General features: G+C 34.7%; 1 long non-coding RNA gene across 3 annotated transcripts in view; it reads left to right on the top strand.

Moving 5' to 3' along the window:
• Positions 1 to 18,831, top strand: part of LOC307185304 — a 269,333-nt gene that overhangs the window by 182,859 nt on the left and 67,643 nt on the right. For all 3 annotated transcript variants that reach the window (XR_013827950.1, XR_013827951.1, XR_013827952.1), the window contains one exon: positions 10,443 to 10,482. This is a non-coding gene — a long non-coding RNA (uncharacterized lncRNA). The remainder of the gene's footprint in view (positions 1 to 10,442; positions 10,483 to 18,831) is intronic.

Genomic DNA, 18,831 nt, shown 5'->3' with positions numbered 1-18,831 from the left:
AGTGGGAAGCAGCCACATAGCACAGGGAGATCAGCTCGGTGCTTTGTGACCACCTAGAGGGTGGGATAGGGAGGATGGGAGGGAGACGCAAAAGGGAGGAGATATGGGGATACATGTATACGTGTAGCTGATTCACTTTGTTATACAGCAGAAACTAACACACCATTGTAAAGCAATTATACTCCAATAAAGATGTTAAAAAAAAAAGAATGCTACTCTATAAACATTGGGGTGCATATGACTTATCAAATTAGTGTTTTCACTTTCTTCAAATACATACCCAGGAGTGGAATATTGGATCATAAGGTAGTTCTATTTTTAATCTTTTGAGGAAACTCCGTATTGTTTTCCATAGCAGCTGTACCAATTTACATTCCCATGAACAGTGTACTAGGGTTCCTTTTCCTCCACATCCTCACCAACACTTACTATTTATTGTCTTTTTGAGGATAGCCATTCTGATAGGTGTGTGCTTTTGATTTGCATTTCTCTGACGATTACTGATATTGAGCATCTTTGCATGTGGCCATCTGTATGTCTTCTTTGGAAAAATGCCTATTCAGGTCTTCTGCCCATTTTTTAACCAGCTTGTTTGATTTTTTGATGTTGAGTTGTATGAGTTCTATATATATATTTGGATATTAACCCCTTATCTGACATCATTTACAATTATCTTTTATTCAGTAGGTTACCTTTTAGTTTTGGTTGCCTTTTAGTTAATGGTTTCCTTCACTGTGCAAAAGCTTTTAAGTTTGACTAGGTCTCATTTATTTATTTTTGCTTTTGTTTTCCTTGCTTGAGGAGACAGATCCAAAAAAATATCGCTAAGATAGATGTCAAAGAGTGTACTGCCTATGTTTTCTTCTGAGAGTTTTATGGTTTCCAGTCCTACATTTAGGTCTTTAATCCATTTTGAGTTTATTTTTTTATATGGTGTGAAAAATGTTCTAATTTCATTGTTTTTGCATGTAGACATATAGACTAAGTAGCTGCCAATAGGACCCTGCACTAATTTCTCATTTGTGAATTATACTTGGTTTAATGGAATCACATGAATTAAGTATTGTCTTTTCCCCATTGTATATTCATGCCTCCTTTTTCATAGATAATAGACCATATGTGTTTGGTTTTATTTCTGGACTCTGTATTCTGTTCTCTTGATTTATGTGCCTGTTTTTGTGCCAGTACCATACTATTTTGATTACTGTAGCTTTGTAGTATAGTGTGAAGTCAGGGAACATGATACCTCCACCATTATTCTTTTTTTCTCAAGATTGCTTTGGTGATTAGGGGTCTTTTGTCATTCCATACAAATTTTAGGATTATTCATTCTAGTTCTATGAAAAATATGGGAATTTTGATAGGAATTGCATTAAACCTATAGATTGCTTTGGACAGTATGGACATTTTAACAATATTAATTTTTACAGTCCATGAACATGGGACATTTTTCCATTTCTTTGTATTGTCTAAGAAGCAATCAGAATGCCTTCAGAAATTTTCTGTCTGAATAATGGGATGCTGAAGCATTTATATACTGGCTCCTTTCTGCCATTGTCAAGGGTGACCCCTGAAGTATTAACTCCACCTTTTCTGCATTTATAGGCAGGTTAAGTGGCCTCTGTAATTTCAGAGAAGATCTCTGAAAAGAAACAGAAAGGCACACTGTTCACTGTTGAGGAGGAAATGTTTAATTGTATGGTATTGTCAACCACATCTGTGGCTGAATCTGAGATTGGCCAAGGGACTTTGATTTGAAACACTGGAAACATTTGCCACAATTTCCACCTTGTTCTGCTCAAATCCATGTGCACCCTGCATTGAATCCACCCTGCCACTGAGTTTTCAAGGTGTTAGCTGGTTAGCCTCTATGCACCACCAACACTGAAGACAAATGATAACTGACTGATATCCACAAATGAGTCATCCCACCCACCTAGTTTTTGAGTGCTAATTCTGTGGTGGCTATTTGCTGGTGGGCACTGAGATAAGACACAAATATGTATATGCTCTGTACAGTCAGAGTAAGGGTACTGGAAGAAGGTTGCATGGAGGTTGTGATACTAGAATGGGCCTATTAGGTCGATTTAGAAGAAAAATAATTTCTAGGGCATGTCCTGAGCTTGAGAAAGAATGTAGATTCTGACACTGGAAGAAAATATTTGAGGCTGAGTTAAGAGACTGTTTTCAGATAAAGAAGAAGGAAATCAACTTTGACAATATACCAGTCATAAAAATAAAAGCGAACACCAAAAATTAGTTTTGTTATTATTTTTCACTTAAATCTTCTGAAGAATACTATATATATATTTTTTTTTTCAGCTTTCAGTGATATTCTTTGATTGCCTGAAATTCAGCAAATTTCTCCTACCTCCCACCTTTTTCTTCCAGTCTCTTTCAGTTTTTGTTATTTTCATCTTTGGGGCAGCACATTGGCATAAAACATTTATGATTTGTTCTGTCATGCTAATCTCTTGGGTCTTAATTCTACAGTTAAATATATTAAGTGCTCATCCCAGTCCTTTGCCTTATTTTTGCAATTATTTCTTGGTTAGCTGAAATTCACCCTCTAGAAGGTTCCTCAAGAAGAAACCAGGAAAAAAATATTTTCTGCGTTCCTGTATTTTCAAAACTGTTTGTAATATTTTTACTTGAAAGTCTGCTTGGCTGGATATAAAATCCTTGCATCATACTTCCTTTACTTCCTTATTTTGTAGGTGTGTTACTCTAATATAATCTCCATTTTTCTCCACAGCCTGATTTTTTTCCCTCTTAGGTGACGTTTTTGCTTAGTTGTGCACTGTTTTTGATTATTATACTCTTGGTCTGCTTCCTCTGATGCACAGTGTGCCTTTTCAGTTTGTAAATTCAAGTTATTTTTTATTTCAGTAAAGTTTTCAAATTTGAACCTTCAAATATGTGCCTTGTTCAGGGAATCAGGCAATGTATATTCTCAATCTTCTTTACTTATCTTCTATGTCTACTGTTTCCCCTCTAGTCCTTTATAGCTCTTTTTTAAAAAATTAATTAATTTATTTATTTTTGGCTGTGTTGGGTCTTCGTTTCTGTGCGAGGACTTTCTCTAGTTGCGGCAAGTGGGGGCCACTCTTCATCGTGGTGCGCGGGCCTTACTATCGCGGCCTCTCTTGTTGCGGAGCACAGACTCCAGATGCGCAGGCTCAGTAGTTGTGGCTCACAGGCCTAGTTGCTCCACGGCATGTGGGATCCTCCCAGACCAGGGCTCGAACCCATGTCCCCTGCATTGGCAGGCAGATTCTCAACCACTGTGCAACCAGGGAAGCCCCCTTTATGGCTCTTTTTAAAATTCATTTTTCTCATTTCCATTCTCTGTGGCCCTTACAGTATTTTCAACTGTGTCTATTCTTTCTCACCCTCCTTTGAATATCATTATTTCTACTATGATTGTGTTTTCTTCTACTTTTTTCTTGAGTTCTGCCTGCTTATCTCCTCATATTTTGACTAATCCTATTGACTTCACATCTCTGCCCTGAGTTATTCCAATTTTCATTTTCTTTTTAGAGGAAATTGTGTCATTTTAATTTTGAGTCAGAAAATGTAATATTTTCATCCTCTCCATAGCAACATTTTCCTGGGACGTGTCCCTCATCTATTGGTAAGGTTTAGGGTATACTGAACTTCTCTCAGATTCTTCTCTGTACATCCTGTTGCATATTTTTGCCTGATACCAGCAGTTTTATAAGGCTTTCTATATACTTTGGAGTATATGTGTGTATATATATATATATATACACACACACATACATATATGTACAATTAGTTTTGTTGAAAATTTAGCTTTCAGGCTTTCTTGTATTTTCTTGTTGATTTTTTATGGATTCCAGGAGAAGAAAGTGTTTTATGAAGCCATGTTCTTGCTGCATGTCCCAAATTTTTATTTCTCTCTTACTATTTCTGAATTCTGATATGAAAATGAGGCTATCCAGTTGAGTTCATTAGAATGGTAATTAGATCATATGTATAAATGCAGTATCATGAAAAACTGGTACTATCATGAAAACCTACTATCATGAATAATCTATTCATTATCCTAGGCAATCTTAACATAGGAGACTGCCTATGTATAGGAGATTTTAAATGCTGTTTTTCATATTGTAAATAGCTATGCTGAGGACTAATGGAACAATGCATAGCTTAGAAGTTCACATTTTTAGTATATTTTTCTTAACGAGAATGGTAGAAATGATTAATTGCTTGTTCCGATTCACAAAGCAGCACAGAGGACCAAAATAGCCAATTTCATTATTTCAATAATTGTTTACACTGATGAAGCCTCTGTATGAGTTCCAGTTGTTGACCATATGTGCAGTAATCTTTATAAACAAAAATACTCTCCGCAACTACTTAAAAATATGTACAACATATGCAACTGTACAATGTATGCAACCAAGACCTTTTTTGTCAGTGTGAGGGGCTATCAAAACCAGTTATCCTGGGCTTCCCTGGTGGCACAGTGGTTGAGAGTCCGCCTGCCGATGCAGGGGACGCAGGTTCGTGCCCCGGTCCGGGAGGATCCCACATGCCGCGGAGCGGCTGGGCCCGTGAGCCATGGCCGTTGAGCCTGCGCGTCTGGAACCTGTGCTCCGCAACGGGAGAGGCCACAACAGCGAGAGGCCCGCGTATCGCAAAAAAACAAAAAACAAAACAAAAAAGAAACAGTTATCTTCAGTGTTTTTCTTAAAAAAAAAAAAAAGTCAATTGCAGCATTAAGTTCAGGAGAGACAAAATCCATGATATTTGTTATACCATGGAACTCCTGACTTGTTTGTGCACAATAGTCATCTGCTACATGATTGGAATACCAGTCAACCACAGAAACATTATTTTTTAATTAGCAAGTGAGCCAACTACTGGAGTTGGAAAAATATTTGGTAGATCCAAGTATAAGACTGCTCAAAGTTCAATAAGAAAGAGAAAAGGATTCATTAATTCCATAGATGATCACTTTTCCTCTTGATTTTGCATTGTCTTGCACCTGCTTTAACGTTGGTATCCTTCTTACACATGGTTTTAAATTTAAATGAATTAACCAAAGTGGCCAAGAAATTACATTCTTTTGTTTCCTTAGCCTCTCTTTATTTAGTGAGAAAGTAGATGCTAAAAGAGGATGGCTATAGAGAACTTTTGATAAAAAAGGATAGCATATGTCATACATTTTCAAAAGCTATATCATTTGTTTCAATTGACTTCAATTAATTTAACTTTCCCAAGAGAAAGTCTGCTAAATATTGTGAAATCAAGTGAAAACCACATGTGAGAAAGAGATAAATTATACTAAACACTGGAATGTGGTAGAGTGGGAAGTTCTCATTTAAAAAGGCTGGGAGATTAATGAAAAAACATGAATAAATTATTGCAAAAATTGCATATTTATGAAGGAGGTTTTCCTGGAGAATTTTTTTTTCTTTTTGGCTGCTTTGGGTCTTCATTGTTGCACTCAGGCTTTCTCTAGTTGCGGCAAGCGGGGGCTATTCTTTGTTGCCGTGCGCGGGCTTCTCACTGGCACGGACTCTAGGCGCACAGGCTTCAGTAGTTGTGGCTCATGGGCTCTAGAGCGCAGGCTTAGTAGTTGTGGAGCACAGGCTTAGTTGCTCCGCGGCATGTGGGATCTTCCCGGACCAGGGCTCGAACCCGTGTCCTTTGCATTGGCAGGTGGATTCTTAACCACTGCACCACCAGGGAAGTCCCTGGAGAAAGAGTATTAACTAGTCTTAAACATAGAAGACATGACTATGCTAGTTTGTGGTTTCTTAATGTATTTCATATTGTATGAAGTTGCATATTAACATATCTGTATTCTTGAGCCAGAGTTATTTATTTCATTACTATTATGTTCTGAGGAATAAACATAAAAAAGGAGACCTTTTCTCCTTCTCAGTCAAACGAATGCATCATAGATAAACATCTAATTATCCCATGTTTCAAAGAAATGGTAGTGGGAGAAAAAATGTTTATTTTTATATAAAAGGCATGAAGCTAGAGACCTTGCATATAGTGTCTCCTTACATCAACAGTATGTAAAGTTTAAAATTTTATCTACTGTGTAACCTCCAATGCATCACCCCTCAACTTCCCTGTAAAATACCTATAAAATCACAAAGAAAAAGTTATAAATTTGATAAATAAAATAAGCTAGGCCAGAAAGAAAAATCTGTATGGTCTTACTTACACGCAGACTCTAAAACAGTTGAATTCATAGAAGTAGAGAGTAGAATGGTGGTTACTAAGAGTGGGAGGTGGGGGGAAATGGGGAGATACTAGTTAAAGGGTACAAAGTTGCAGTTATGTAGGATGCATAAATTCTTGAGCTCTAATGTAAAGAAACGTGGTAGATAATAACATTATATTGTATACTGGAAGTTTGCTAAGAGAGTAGATCTCATGTGCTATTGCCAAAAAAACCAAATAAATGCCAATATGAAAATGCCAGGACCTGGTTAGCATATCCACTAACAGACAGACTGAACCAGGATAAGAACAATGCATCCTGATCTCATGGCATATCTGAATATTTCTTTATGCACTAGAGTCCCATGGAAGATGGGAAGACATTATCTCTCTAACACAGCCTGTCCCCAGCTGAATAAATGACATAGAGGGTCCTTCCCATTACCAGCTAGGTGCTACTTGTTGAGGAGGCCAGAATTCTGGTTCCTTCTTGTCTATAATCCCTATCTCCAGACTATTCTATCTTGTTTTCACATTCATACAGAAATAGCAACTCCAAGCAAACAATTGGACATAAAGGACAGACACTGTTGTGGCATTATATAAACTTGATTGTCTCATGGTAAGGAGATAAGAGGAATGTTGGTTGCTAGATTGCTGGGAATATTATTTTCTCACTTTTTTCAAAAATTCAGAGTACCACAGAACCATGTGTGGGGAGAGGAGAAAATAATGTGTCTATGTGGCTGATCCCTCTGACAAAAAAATAGAAATTAAATCGAGAACTATGAACATTAGCCTGCTCTTTTGTTGATCTGAAAAGAAGGTCACCCTTCAACTAATGCAAAATTGCCACCACTTCTACAGTACTTACTGTATGCCAGATATTGTTCTAAACTCTTTATTTAAATTAACTCTTTTAATTTTCCTAGAAACCTTATGAGGCAGATATTGTCATTGTATTACCCAAACTTTACAGATAAGAAACTGAAGCATAGAAAAGTAAAATTCACAGAACTAGTAAGTGGTAAAATTTGATTTGAACCCAGGCAATCTGAATCCAGTGTCTGGACTCCTAATCATGATGCAATGCAGAAAGAGAGTGGGACCCAAGTGGGTTCTGCATCAGACCTAACTCAGAGATCCACCACTTCAAAATTTGTTAAGAAATAAAACATCATTGGAGTCAATGAAAAAATATGACAGAACATGAGGAAAGAAATATCATCCTAATGAACCAAAGGAATAGCTACCTCTGAAAATTATCTCTTGTGAAATCCAGAAGAAAATGTTAAGAAATTATATGGAATGTTTAATATTGTGTGAGAAGAGAGAAGAAAACCTAAAATCACTAAGTGGTGATAAAAAGAGAAAAGACAATAGGATGGGGTGAAAATAACGGTAGGAGATTGGAAAGAATTTCAAGAAGATCTAACTTAATATCAGATTAAAAATCCACAATATACTGTATACTGATACCGTTATACACTTTAACCAGTAAAAAATAGGAAAAACTTCTGTGTGTTTGCAAAAGACCTGAGATGAAAATTGATACTCCTTGAGAAAATATTAGACCAAGTGGAAAAGAAGCAATAATCAATTATACATAGTAGAGATTGTTTTATAATATGGAAAAAAAATACCTGATGAAATACTGAAAGAGCTCTCCATGTTCCACAGAAAATAAAAGATATTTATCTTAGATTCTTAAAGGTAAAATATATCTGCCTCTTTTGTGACCTCAAATAGTTAAGTCTAAAGGGAATTATCAATTTCTCATTTGTTTGGTGGAACTCATTCCTAAAATCATAAGGGCCCTGGACCCAGGGCCAGATGATGGTAGTTCCTTGACAGCATTTTCCATTTCTTTTATGGTTTGGGCAGCCTGTTCCTTGTTCCGTGTTGATCATTTATATATTCTAGAGAAACATAAAGGCAATCTAAATTTCAACGTTTACAGCTTAGTTATATATTTTAATATTTAAAAACAATACTCCTTCATATTTGTGGTCATATACACTTTCTCATTCCTGATGTTATTTATGCCTGTAGTTCTGTCTTTTCATCTGCTAGCTAGTCTAGAGACTTGTTTATGTCATGGATCTTTTCAAAGAACCAGCTTTTAAATACAATTAGCAATTCTGCTGTATTTCTGTTTTCTTGTCTTTTAGTTTCTGCTCTTTTTTTATTATTTCCTCATGGGTTTCTTAAGCTTGGCTTTTGTGGGGTGGAGTGCTTTTACTAATTCCTTGAGTTGAATATTTAATTTGTTTTCATTCTTTCTTGATTAATACTAAGAGCATTTAAGGCTACAACCTTTTTTTTCCTTTTTTTCTTTTCTCTTTCACTGTATCCTATAACTTGTAGTGCAGTTGCAATATCTAACTAGTATGCAATTGCAATTTTTATTTTCTTAATGACACAGGACTTAAGAAAGTGCTATTAAATTTCCAAATGGATAGATATTCTGGATGTTTGTTATTCCTTTAACTCTTCCTATTATTTCCTAATTTATTTCACTGTGGATGGAGAATGTATCTTGTATAATTTCTATGTCTGGGAATTTTGAAATATATACTTTTTGGCCTAATGTATAATCAATTTTAAGGTTTCCATGGGAATTGAAGAAGGAGTGTTCTTTATAGGAGTTAAAATATATGAAGCAATTAAATCAATTTTATTTATTGTATCGTTAATTTTCCATACATACTGTGTAATGAATATCCTTGGTTACAGCTGAGAAAAATTAGTTTCTAATTTTCTGGTTTTTGATTTCTAGTATCTTTCCCAATCTTACTGAGGCTGATCAAAGAAAGTGTTCTAGAAATATGCATTAAAAAATCAAACATCAGTTTATTGGGAGATTTGATATATATATGTGGTTTTGAACAACTTCATCATGTGCTTGTAATAATATTCTTTAATATGATTTGATATAATCAAATGTATTTTTGTTACCATATCATTTTAGTGTTTTCAATGCCAAATTAATTTGGTATTAACATTGCAGCCTCTGCTTTACGTTTTATTTCTGTTTAGTTGGTATATTTATTTTACTGTTAACTATTTAGGTTACTTTATTTTAAATGTATTTCTTTGAAAGCACCTTTGATTAATTTTTCTCACCTATTTTTCTCTCTTAATAAGGGATTTTGTCCTGTTTAGATTTATTTCTAAAACTCCATGTTTCCAAACAGCATTTTTAAATAAATCATAATATTAATAGTGATGCCCAGTTAAAATGTTTTCCATAGACAAATAAGTATGTAAACACTGAATACTACAAAACTTCCTAGAAATTTAAATTTCACTTTAGAAAATTAAAGCCTCTAATAAATTTTGAGTAAAAAAACCTGTTTAAATCTTATTAATTCAGCTGACAATCTAAGTTTTTATAATGCCTGAGAGATATATTTTTGCATAGAGAGAGCTATTTAAAATTAATTATGCTTTAAAATAATACCTAATTTATACCAACTAAATAATAAACTTCATTTTTCTTGGATCATTAAGTTCAACTTAGAAGTCTTGCTATGTTATTTATAGATCCCATAAAATAAGAACAGTCACCATTTTATATAAAAAAAGTTTTATGTTCTATATCAAGTTGAACACATTAAATTCTTAAATCTGATCCAGTTATAAACCTAATTAATTAAAATCCTTGTATATATTAAACTGCATTTCAGAAATTCAATATAGTCAAAAATTTTAAGCATTCTATATATATTTGATAGAATAAGTTTACAATTCTAACATGCTCACAGTTTAAAAAGTAAACATTACAAATTATATATAAATGAATAAAATTAATTTCTCTTAATTATACCAGTAGTTTGCAAACAAAGTTCTGTGTATATTTCCACTCAAAATCACAAGAAAAATATGTCAGATTTCATAAATATTAAGTATAAAAATATAAAAACAAATACACAAATTTTTTTTTTTTTTTTGTGGTACACGGGCCTCTCACTGTTGTGGTCTCTCCCGTTGCAGAGCACAGGCTCCGGACGCGCAGGCTCAGCAGCCATGGCTCATGGGCCCAGCCACTCCGTGGCATGTGGGATCTTCCCAGACTGGGGCACGAACCCAGTAAAAATAATTAAAATTATTTTTAATTTCTTTTTTATATTGTAGTTGATTAACAATGATGTGTTAGTTACAGGTATATAGCAAAGTGATTCAGTTATACCCATACAAGTATACATTGTTTTTCAAATCCTTTTCCCATTTAGGTTGTTACAGAAGACTGAGCCAAATTCCCTGTGCTATACGGTAGGTCTTTGTTGGTTATCTATTTTAAATATATTGATAGTAGTGTGTACACATCAATCCCAAACCCCCAATCTATTCCTTCCCTACCTGCACCCCACCTGCACCCCCTGGTAACCATAAGTTCATTCTCTAAGTCTGTGAGTGTTTCTGTTTTGTAAATAAGTTCATTTGTATCATTTTTTTTAGATTCTGCGTATAAGCAATATCATATGATATTTGTATTTCTCTGTCTGACTTACTTCATCTAGTACGATAATCTCCAGGTCCAACCATGTTGCTGCAAATGGCATTATTTCATTCTTTTTAATGGATGAGTAATATTCCAGTGTATATATGTACCACATCTTATCCATTCCTCTGCTGATGGACATTTAGGTTGCTTCCACATCTTGGCTATTATAAACAGTGCTACAATGAACATCGAGGTGCATGTATATTTTGAACCATGGTTTTCTCCAGATATATACCCAGGAGTGGGGTTGTTGGATCATATGGTAGCTCTATTCTTAGTTTTTTAAGGAACCTCCATACTGTTCTCCATAGTGGTTGTACCAATATACATTCCCACCATCTCTATAGTTGGTTACTTCTAAAAAATGTATAGATTTATATTTTAGAGCAGTTTCAGGTTTACAGAAAAATTAAGTAGAAAGTAAAAAGAGCTTCTTTCATGCCACTCACACACAGTTTCCTCTATTATTAATATCTTTCATTGGTGTGGTATGTTTACTATAATTAATGAATATTGATACATTACTACTAACTAAAGTTCATAGTTTTCAAGAGGGTTCACTCTTTGTACAGTTATATGGGATTTGATAAATGCATAATATCATGTATCAACCATTACTATATCATACAGAATCATTTCACTGCACTAAAAATCCTCTCTGCTCCACCGATTCATTTCCTCAACCCCCACCAATATCTGGCAACCATTGTTCTTTTCACTGTCTCAATAGTTTTGCCCTTTCCAAAATGTTGTATAGTAGGAATCATGTGTAGCCTTTCCAGGATGGCTTTTTTCACTCAAAAATATGCATTTTACGTTCTTCCATGTCTTTTTATAGCTTGATAGCTTATTTCTTTTTAGCACTGGATAATATTCCATTGTATGGATGTACCACAGTTTGTTTATCCATTCATCTATCCCAAGTTTTGTTATGAATAGAGCTTCTGTAAATATCCATGTACAGGTTCTTGTGTGGATATAAGTTTCCCACTCCTTTGCGTAGACACTAAGAAGCTTGGTTACTGGATCATATGGAAAGTATATATTTAGTTTTAGACAGAAACCACCAAACTGTCTTCCAGAGGGGCTGTATAATTTTGCATTCCCTTCAGCAATGAATGAGAGTTCCTACTGCTCCACATCCTTGTAAGCATTTGGTGTTACCAGTGTCCCTGATTTTGGCCATTCCAAAAGATGTGTAGTGGTGTCTTGTTTTAATTTGCAATTCCCCGATGACACATGATGTTGAGCATCTTTTCATATTTTATTTGCCATCTGTATAGTATGTCTTCTTTGGTGAGGTGTCTGTTCAGGTATTTTGCCCATTTTTAAGTGGGCTGTTCATTTTCTTATTGTTGAGTTTTAATGGTTCTTTGTATATTTTGGATTCAAGTTCTTTATTGCATATGTGTTTTGGAAATATTTTCTCCTAGTCTGTCCTTCAGTTCTTTAACACTTAAAAATTAATGTTGTTAAAACTGGCAGTCACTTATCTACCAAGAGATGCTGATTCATCATCTCAAGTTAGCTGACACTACTGGGTTGAAAAATCAAGACACCATTTTTTTATATGGAATGCTAATGGTTGTGGTATTCTGTTAATATTAGTAATAGCAATAATAACAGTAACAATAAAAGCAGTTGACTTTTTTGTATTATGCCAGCCACTGTGCTAAAGGCTTCCAAAGTGTCATCTCATTGACTCCTCATAACAATCTTCCATAGCAGTTACTACCGTTATTCTTATTTAACAAGCGGCAACATTACAGCATGGAGAAATTCCATAACTTTTCCATAACACAAGGCTTTTGGTCTTATAGTGTTATCTGGGAAAGAGCTGAGTACCTCATACCCAAATTGTAACAAATCAAAAGCCTCCAGATAGATAGGGATAGGTAAAACTTTCCCTCTTTGTCTAAACTTTGAAAAATCAAGATGTTTGCTTCTTGATGGGTGCTTAAATAAGGGGAAGTATGGTTTCTGATTATTCTTTAAAATGTTTTTACAAAGCTTATGTTCTCATTTAGCTTTGAAATAAAAAGCTTCTGAGTAAATAGAAGATGCTTGGTTAAAGATAAAAGAATTTCTAGCTCTAAAAGGACTGAAGAATTATCAAAGGTCAGCTCCAAATGATTGACTAATCAGGCATTCAGCATCTAGCTCAAAAAGCTTTCGGCTGATTTCAAAGAGAAGCCATTTAGCTTTCTTTACTAATTAAGAAGAAGATAATTCAGATTTCAAAATTATATGATCATTAGCAAAAGTGTAAAAGGAATCCACAGTTGCCACCACGGTTAGTTTTGATGATGTGCATAACTATCACATGCCAAAGTGTTTCAGAACGGTGTTAGCTTCTAAATTTCAAGAAAGCTTAAACTACAAAACTGTTGTGTAAAAGAAAGTATTGTAAGATTTTGTGGAAAATGTAAGTTACTGTCATGAAGAAAATAACCCGTTCATTTAGTATGCATTTTTTTCCATTAAGAGCTATTAGTGCCATGATTAAGAGCATCTGGAGGTAGACAGGCTTTGGGTTTAAGCACTTGTCTTTCCACTTATAATCTGTGTTACCTTAGACAAGTCACTTAATCATCCTAACCTGTTTTCTGGTCACTAAAATGGGGATAAAACTAATATATGAGGTTTCCCTGGTGGCGCAGTGGTTGGGAATCTGCCTGCCAGTGCAGGGGACACGGGTTCGAGCCCTGATCCGGGAAGATCCCACATGCCGCAGAGCAACAAAGCCCATGCACCACATCTACTGAGCCTGTGCTTTAGAGCCCATGGACCACAACTACTGAGCCTGTGTGCCACAACTACTGAGCCCGTGCACCACAGCTACTGAAGCCCACGCGCCTAGAGCCCGCACTCCGTGACAAGAAAAGCCACCATAATCAGAAGCCCGCGCACCACAACGAAGAGCAGCCCCCACTCGCCGCAACTAGAGAAAGCCCGTGCGCAGCAACAAAGACCCAACGCAACCAAAAATAAATTTAAAAACTAATATATGTTAGTGTAGTTATAAACACTAAATGGGTAAAATGTAAGAATACATCTAAAATAGTTCCAACCTCAAAACAGCAGCTATCTTTATGGGGTTAATTTGCTTCCTGCATTACAGTTTTGAATTTGTGGATCTTATCTTACTAAGGGAGGTGGTATTTCCTTACAAACCAGCAAGTAGCTAAACTAAAAGAAATGCATTTCAGTTTTAAAGTTAAAACAAACATACTTGACCTTTTGATCATTTTAAGAACCTATCTTTTTCATCTTCTCCTACTTTAACAATTGGTTCATTTAAAAAAAAAGTATTGGTTGCCTACACTATAGCAGTTACCATTCTTTATACTGGAGTGGCATATATAAATAAAATACTTCCCTTCTACACCTACAAGTGTTCTCTGTAACATATTCTATGAAATTCAGTTAAAATCCATTTCATTTGGAGACTTTTACTATTCCTCTTGAGATAATCAGGAATTTTTTGGCAAAGGCAGAGGGGTAGTGTTGACAGGGACAGGGATTACAAAATTAAGAAAGAGATTTAGCTATTTGGGAAATACTGTGGTTGCTTATTTCACTTTATTTTCCGAAAGTTTTCTCAGGACTTTTCTATTGTTACCGATTAGGAAATGATAGTCTAAGGTATTATTAGTATTTTATTTTTGTAAATGGAAGAATTGTCATTTACTGACTTTATACACTTCTATGCCCTCTTGTTCCAGGAGAAAACTTTCAAAGTGTCATTTTGGAGAGGTCATTAGGAAGTTCTCTGACATTGAGATTCTTAAGACTCCTTCCTCTCTTTTTCTCTACTGCCTTTGTCCAAGAGTGCAGCAGTTGGATGAAATGCTATATAGCCCTTTCTGGAAGAAATATGGCATAACATTCCTTAATTTTCAGAATTACAGGCATAGAATTTTTCAGCCCTATCTGTCCAGATCTGAACTTGTACTTCACTATGGTATTGTGATCTATTACCAGGAACCAGAAGCCAGCTTTAAAAACTTAAAAGGATTTCATTTTAACTCTGGAACTTGATATTTTAAAAGCTAAAAATGCCATCAAGTTTAAAGTAATTATCTCTATCCTTCTAAGTCTTGGTATGAAGCTTAACTTACAGAGAATGCTGATGTGCCAAATGACTTTCAAGCTACCTTGTTATTCATTTAATTCTCAGGTCTTAAAATCTAGCCACAAAGCATATGTGAAGGGAATTCCTCCAAACTACTTCACGTTAAAAAGAAAAATAATTCAGAGAATGTATGCCAAAAGTAATTTACATCTGTAAGAAAATTTGGCCAACAAACTAGAGGAGAATGAAAACTTTTAAAAAAATAAGATGACTACAGTGATGTTCTCAGAAAGTGACACTAACCATAGCATGTTTTTTAATGAATTGTGATGGAAAAAGATAACATGGGGAAATAAGACTCAAGAAGCAGCTAGGGAACAAAGCAATGTGGGTTCTACAAACATGGCCTGCCTGAGGTTCTTAGTGACCTAAAAGCAACAGGGATCTATCTGGGGATGTTGGGAAGCAAGAACAGCCCCTCAGGTTGCTACAGAGTGGGCTTGCTCAATTTTTTCACTCCTTTATGGTAGCCAGAGAGTCCTAAAGTCATCTAGGGGGTTAGGAGCGTAATTTGGAAGCTCTCACCAAAAGTACTCCTCAGAAACACTGCATGTCCTTGAACAGCTATTCCCAAATAGTTTGTTGAGTTAAACACACACACACACACACACACACACACACGCACACACACATATATAAAAACCAGTCTTCAATCTCTCTGAGGTCCAGCTTCTGAATCTGTAAAGTGGGCATTATGCTTTACCTCATGGGTTTTTATGATGATCCTGTGACGCCTTGTGTTTGAGGATAGGGCCTTGTGCCCTTACTGCAGTTCTATCTCTAGAGCATAATCAAGTTCCTGTCACAGAGCAGATGCTTAGCAAATATTTTCTAAATAAGTGAAATGAAAAAAACAACAAATCAAGTATTTGAGCGTGACTTAAAAGAACTTAAAATCCTATACAAATGCTAATTGTTATCATTATAAATTCTTCTACTGAAACTAAAATACAAAATGATATCATATTCTTTCTCCATGGTTAAATTGATTTGCTGTAATTTCATATATGAAAGGGTTATTTTGAAAGTGGTGAAATATTTTCATGTAAATTCTAGTCATCAGTCTATAAAGAAAAATACGATGGCTGTTAATACTCCTGCTTTGAGTAATGGTGTTGGTCAGCTGGGGACAGGGAGACATTTCCTCTCATGACTTATATAACTAAACGTGCTACAATGACTATCTGGTTTCCTCAGAAGAATATGACATTGGACTTACTCCAAATACTAACTGAATATCACACACCAAGTGTTGCAAGACTAGAAATCTTCTCTGTTAATGACAGATTCTTTGTTATCAAAGATACAACGCAGTGGAAGCTAACTAAAGAGATCATCTGCTGGTCACAAAAAAAATTTTTTAAGAAGGAGCTACTCACCAGAGGTTCCTGCTTCTTTATTATAAAATCAAGGCTAAGAAAATCCTGGAGTCTTTAATTAATCATGGTCTTACAGACTGAGTAAACTATATTTTAAAAATTTAGAAATAATCTTGTTTTGTTTTCTATTTTTCAATATCATTTAGGAGTCCCGTATAGCCAAAATTTTTTCAGCATGAAATTAATACTTCTGTATTGCTGGAAAGATTTGAAACATTTTAATATGTTTTTCTACCATTTAATGTTTTTCATACCCTATGCATTCCTTTTTTATTCATTCAACAATGTGGGTGTCATCTGGTGGCCCAAATCATTCTTTCCAACTTCCTAAATTTTACCATGATATTACATCCTGTGTCTTTGCTTTATTGTGTAAGAGCTCAGATGCCCATTTGTGCTTACTAAAATCTTCCTATTATTTGATTTTTACTTACAGCTGATAAACTGCTGACTTTCCTTCTATTCACATTAACAAAATATTTTTCATGAAGATTCCTGTAGGACCTGTAACATAGATCAAAAGGCATCTAAAGAGAGAATGACTGTTTTTTCTCTATCTTTAAAACTCATGTTTGCTTTAAAGAAATAAATTTAACAAAATATCTTGGTAAACATAAAGTAATTTCAAATATGGAATCAAAAAATTAATACTTTTCCTAACATGTATATGTATGTGATTATATGATGTCTTCTTTATTGTGCACAGTGAGTTCCATAACAGTAAGGGTTGTTTTTTAATCCTATCAGAATAGTGCTTTATAACCTATAGGTACATAAGGAAAATTTAATTTATTCTACTTTAATCTTTAATTCTTAGTGTTCATTTATTCTGCTCATTCTATGATACATGAACTCTAAAATCTCTTCTTTTTTGGCAAAATACATAAAACATAATATTTTTCATCTGTTTATTCTAAAATTTTATACAAGCATATTTTTTATTGAATTTCTGTGATCAAATGTATCATACATATGGTACGTAATTAACAATTTGGACTTAATAGAGAATTTCATTTTGTCAGCCCACATTTTTTCCACTAACTGCAATAAAAAGAATGGGCTTTTATTATTTGTTTATATAAAGTCAATAATTTCATGTCCAATTTTCATTTTTACTTGAATTTTAATATTTATATGTAGATTATAAAAGGTTCCATTTCTCTCGACATATTGTAGGAAGAAAGATTTTATTTCACTTCAGCCATGATTATACTCAGACTGGATATTTTCTACATCTCATGCAAGTATTTTCCTAGTCTAAATATAATATTTAAAGATAATTTTGTGTATTTACAGGCAATGACTGCTTTGTTTAAAATTTTTTTATAAATTGTATTGAAGTATAGTTGATTTACAGTGTTGTGTTAATTTCTGCTGTACAGCAAAGTTATTCAGTTATACATATATCTTTTTCATATTCTTTTCCATTGTGGTTTGTCAAGGATATTGAATATAGTTCCGTGTGCTGTACAGTAGGACCTTGCTGTTTACCCATCCTATATATACTAGTTTGCCCCTGATAATCCTAAACTCCCAATCTTTCCCTCCTTTACCCGCCTCTGCCCCCCTGGCAACCACAAGTCTGTTCTCTGTGTCTTGTGAGTCTGTTTCTGTTTTATAGATATGTTCATTTGTGTCATATTTTAGATTCCACATAAAAGTGATATCATATGGTATTTATCTTTCTCTTTCTGACTTATTTTGCTTAGTATGATAATCTCTAGATCCATCCATGTTGCTGCAAATGGCATTATTTCATTCTTTTTTATGGCTGAATAATATTCCACTGTATATATGTACCACAGCTTCTTTATCCATTCATCTGTTGATGGACATTTAGGTTGTTTCCATGTCTTGGCTGTTGTAAATAGTGCTGCTATGAACACAGGGGTGTCTGTATCTTCGAATTATAGTTTTGTCTGGGTATATGCCGAGGAGTGGGACTGCTGGATCGTATGGCAACTCAATTTTTAGTTTTTTGAGGAGCCCTCATACTGTTTTCCATAGCAGCTTCACCAGTTTATATTCCCACCAACAATGTAAGAGGGTTCCGTTTTCTCCACACCCTCTCCGGCATTTATTGTTTGTAGAATTTTTAATGATGGCCATTCTGACCGATGTTAGGTGGTACCTCATTGTAGTTTTGATTTGCATTTCTCTAATAATTAGCAATGTTGAGCATCTTTTCATGTGCCTATTGGCCATCTGTATGTCTTCTTTGGAGAACTGTCTATTTAGGTCTTCTGCCCATTTTTTGATTGGATTGTTTGTCTTTTTGTTGTTGAGTTGTATGTGCTGTTTGTATAATTTGGAAATTAAGCCCTTGTCAGGTGCCTTATTTACAAATATTTCCTCCCAGTTCGTAGGTTGTCTGTTTTGTTTATGGTTTCCTTTGCTATGCAAAAGCTTATAAGATTGAGTAGGTCCCAATTTATTTATTTTTGCTTTTATTTCTATTGCCTTAGGAGACTGACCTAAGAAGACATTAGTATGCTTCATGTCAGAGAATGTTTTGCCTGTGTTCTCTTTGAGGAGTTTTATGGTGTCTTGTCTTACATTTAAGGCTTTAAGCCCTTTTGAGTTTATTTTTGTATATGGTATGA

The sequence above is a fragment of the Stenella coeruleoalba genome (assembly GCF_951394435.1).
Source record: "Stenella coeruleoalba genome assembly, chromosome: 4".
NCBI classification, from domain to species: Eukaryota; Metazoa; Chordata; class Mammalia; order Artiodactyla; family Delphinidae; genus Stenella; species Stenella coeruleoalba.
The sequence above is the reverse complement of the archived record's forward strand: the minus strand, read 5'-3'. Positions and strand labels throughout refer to the sequence as shown.